Source organism: Gossypium raimondii, chromosome 8, assembly GCF_025698545.1.
Source record: "Gossypium raimondii isolate GPD5lz chromosome 8, ASM2569854v1, whole genome shotgun sequence".
Taxonomy (NCBI): Eukaryota; Viridiplantae; Streptophyta; class Magnoliopsida; order Malvales; family Malvaceae; genus Gossypium; species Gossypium raimondii.
This window is the reverse complement of record NC_068572.1, coordinates 39,360,106-39,364,895: the sequence shown is the minus strand read 5'-3', so window position 1 is coordinate 39,364,895 and position 4,790 is coordinate 39,360,106.

Below are 4,790 nucleotides of genomic sequence, written 5' to 3'. Positions count from 1 at the left end.
CTCTATTCTCTGTGTTGAAACCAGTTTTCTGAAAACAAAAATTTAGTTGTCGACTTTAAAAAAACAAAATTGGGAGTCGCCACCAATCTTTTATTAAGGTGTGATTGGATCAGCTAAAAAAATGACTTTGGTCTACGAGTTTCAGTAAAAAGGATTCAGGAGTCAGTTACGTACGAGGAAGGATTAGCACCCTCGTAACGCCCAAAAATTGGTACCAAATTGATTAATTAATGTCTTAAAGTTGAGAGTTAAAAAAAGTGCGATCCTTAATTAAATTAAACTATTTATTAAGACTTTCTCATTTAAAAAAAGAAAAACATCACACCCAATGCGTTAGGGCACAACATTTTATTTTCTTCAAGATGAGTTAGTCCAAAAAACTCGTGTAATAAAATTTAAGAAAATCTGATTGTTTAAAATTTATGAAGAAATCGCAGCCCAATACGTTAGGGCACAATTTCCTAAAATCCCAAACATTCAATATTTTCTTTATTTTTAAAAAAATCTTTGTCTCGAGAAATCAACGTGTCACATCCAATACGTTAGGACACAACATATTGAATTCCCGATGACAAGTTTTATTTTGTTTGATTAAAGAGCAATCCTCGATTGTTAGATTTTACGAAGAAAATCGAAACCCAATACGTTAGGGCTCAATTTTCTTGAAAATCCTAAATACGAGTATTATCTCTATTTTGAAAAACTCTATTTTTGAATTTGAGTAAAAAGATGACATAATGTTATATTGTATGTATGAATGTCACAATAACAAGTACAAAAATGGCATATAAATAATATAAAATAAATAAACGAAATGAATATATAAAAAATAATCCATGACATGCAAAATATCAAATAAATAAAGAATATAAATGTAAACACAATTAAATAGCAAATGAAGAAAGCAAGCAAAATAAATAAAGAAAATAAGGTATATGGTATACACATAAAAATTATGAAGACTAAAATATACATGTGATTTATAAAACTTTGGATTATAAAAATTATATAACAAAATATATAATGCAAAGAAAAATATAAACGTATAAAACATGTGTTAAAAATATATGTATTTGAGCATTTAAAAATATATATATACACATTTATATATATAAATGTAAATAAAACATTAGTTAAAAAATATAAATATATACACACGTATATATATACAAATATATAAAAAATTGAAATTAATAAAAATAAATACGTATATATATATAAGAGAAAAATGTACATAAAAGAAAAATAAATACACATATATATGGATCAAAAAATAATTACATATAAAAATAATAATAATTACATTACAAATTAATTAAAAAAATAAAATAAAATAAAATAAAACTAAATTGAACTGTAGGTGACAAATCTAGGGTAAATCCGCAAATAAATAAATCCCAAAGGACTGTATTGAACGCGCATATAATCATGGAGGGACTGGAAGGGATATTTTCCCTTTCCCTCTAAACGGCGTCGTTCAATAGGGACCAATTTGAAATTTAAAATAAATTAAAAGCGAAATTAAAAAATAAAATAAACTTAATTGCAAAAATATTAAAAGGCGGATGGGCTAAAAGCGTAATTTACCCCTCCGCTCAAAAACATGCGGATCCTAGGTCAGGTCGGGTCGGATTTAGGTCGGATTCCTCAAAACAACACCGTTTTAGGCATTTGGGGGCTTTCCAAAACGGTACCGTTTTGGTACACAATATAAGCCCCTATTCTTCCAAAAAAATCACTTCAAACCAAAAAAAATCCAAAATCCTTTCAAAAAACTCTCAACCCCTGTTTCTCGGGCAGGGCTCAGGTCATCACCATACTTACACGGCCATCGATCTCTGGCGTTTAAGACCAGATGCAGTGGATGGAAAGAAAATCTCCTATTCGGTCCCCTTTAAGCCCCTAAACCCAGATTTGGACTTGAAACCCACAAAACCCTGCTGCAAGAGCCTCGAATCTCCGAGAAACCTTTCGGTTTCCGACCGTTCACAGCGGCTCTGGGCACCACCCAGGTCGTTTCTTTCCTTTTTATTTTCTTTTTATTTATATGTATATAAATGATAAAAAAATAAATATAACAGTAAAAAAATAAATAAGAACTACAAGTATCAACCTTTTCGATTTTGCTCCCTGTATTGCGAAAGTAATAGCCTTTTTATTTGATTTTCTAATCGAGATCCATATTACAGTATAGTCAATGGCTTTATATAGCCATTCCCATAATATATGAAGAAACGAATCTGCTTATATTGATTTGATTTGCAAATCTTCGATTTTTCTTTCCATATACTGTTTGTTTCTTTTTTTGTGTGCAGATGAAGATTCGGGGAGGCGGCTCGTGCGAAGATCCTAGTTGCGGCGCGAGTTCATCCCAGAAACCCTAGGGTTTCTGTCACTGTTTTGGGCCACCAGATTTGGGCCTTTGCTTTATTTTAATTTACGCCTTGTATTCTGGGCCACCTCATTTTGTTCTGGACTTGTAAAATATTGGACTCTTATTATTTTTATTTATTAAGGGCCGGGCAAAATTTAGGCATTACATCTGCCCCTCTTTGCTCGTTATCGTGTAACAAGAACAGAGCAAAGGCTTTAAAAATGCCCAATTTTGCCCGGTCATGATGGACCTTGGCGTTCTTCTTCTTCAGCCTCATTCTAACCTTCTACGTCTTCAGAGGTATAAGCTTTGGGCTTCGATCCACTCCACTACAACTTCAAGGAGGTGGGACTTACACCTTGTAACCTTTCAAAAGAACAAAATTTGCTATCTTAGTCTGCTCCACTGCAACTTCAGGGAGATAAGGCTTGTAGCTTCAACTTTTTCTGCTGCGATTTTAAAGATAAGTCTGATACGATCTACTCCATTGCAACTTTAAAGAGATGAGATCTATCATTTTGATCCGCTCCTACTGCCATTTCAGGGAGATAGGATTAATTTCTTCTGTCTACTCCGCTGTAACTTTAGGGAGATAAAACTTGCTTACTTAGTCTGCTCCACTGCAACTTCAGGGAGAAAAGACTAGATGCGATCTGCTCTCTGCAACTTCAGAGAGATAAGATCCAAGGTTTTAATCCGCTCCACTGCAACTTCAGGGAGATAGGATTATCGGCTTTAATCTGCTCCACTTCAGCTAATCCAAGCCTTAACGCCAAGGAGATAAGATTCGCCGTCGTGGCTTCAATCTACTTTGCTATAACGCCAGGGAAATAAGATTCACCGTTGTGGCTTCAATCTTTTCCATTGCTACGTCAAGGCGATAAGACTGATGTCTTCGATCTGCTTCACTGCTAGTACAGGAAGGCAAGGTCTACTATTTTTGATCTATTTCGCTACCGATATAGGCAGATAGGATTTGCCGTCTTCGATCTACTTCACGCCAATACATGAAGACAAGATCTGCTTTTTCCGATCTACTTCACCACCAGTATGGGAAGACAAAATCTGCATCTTCGATCCACTTCGCTACCAATATAGGAAGACAGGATCTGCTATATTCGATCTACTTCACGCCAATACATGAAGACAAGATCTGCTTTTTTCGATTTACTTCGCCACCAGTATGGGAAAACAAGATCTGTATCTTCGATCCACTTCGCTACCAATATAGGAAGACAGAATCTGCTATCTTCGATCTACTTCACGCCAATACATGAAGACAAGAACTGCTTTCTTCAATCTTCTTCGCCACCAATATGGGAAGACAAGATCTGCATCTTCAATCCACTTCCTACCAATATAGGAAGATAGGACCTGCTATCTTCGATCTACTTCACGCCAATACATGAAGACAAGATCCGCTTTTTCGATCTACTTTGCCACCAGTATTCGAAGACAAGATCTGCATCTTCAATCCACTTCGCTACCAATATAGGAAGAAAGGATCTGTTATCTTCGATCTCCTTCACGCCAATACATGAAGACAAGATCTGCTTTCTTCGATCTACTTCGCCACCAGTATGGGAAGACAAGATCTGCATCTTCGATCCATTTCCTACCAATATAGGAAGATAGGATCTGCTATCTTCGATCTACTTCACGCCAATACATGAAGACAAGATCTACTGCTTTTTTTAGCCTGCTCCACTGTTGCTCAAGGAGATAAGGCTTTAAGATTTCACTGATCTGTTTTTTGTGAAACATGACCTGAATGATGAACCCAATTATGCCTAAGATGGGGATGGCATGATCAAAAATGCATCAAATGATCTTAGCCAGACATGTATGAATGGTGTTTGCATGAGTGTAGAATGCTCTTTTTTTTGTGAGAATGTTCTTTCTTTATCACTTAGGTTATCATTGCCCGAATTTTATTAAGGCTTTATCACTGACGTGCTACAACACCTTCCTGCTCAGCTGGTGTTTTCAAAGAAACACTTAGTCAGATTGCCCCCACTGTAAACCTGGAGGTTTGATCCACTGGGATACAAAGTTTGTACCATCTTTCTTTCGTTGTAACCCAAGGGTAAAAAGATCTGACCTTTTCTCAATCCTCTGCTATCACAATTCAATAATACATAATGCGAAACTTCTTTTGGTCTTTTACACCATTCCTAGGGTGTCATACCCCATTCTCTTGCATAAACGAAAAATTTTATTTTTTAAAGGGAACTTCTTCTTATCCCTTGGTGATTAAAACTTTGTCACCAACAAGTTATCTCGACAAAATTTTAAACTTGGCATGTTCTAAACAGTAGTCCTGTTTCAGGTTACTGTATTACTTAGAATCTTCTAGAGTAATATACAAAATTTTTTTTGTGAAAGTTTATTAGTCCATTAACCATTATTCTAACAC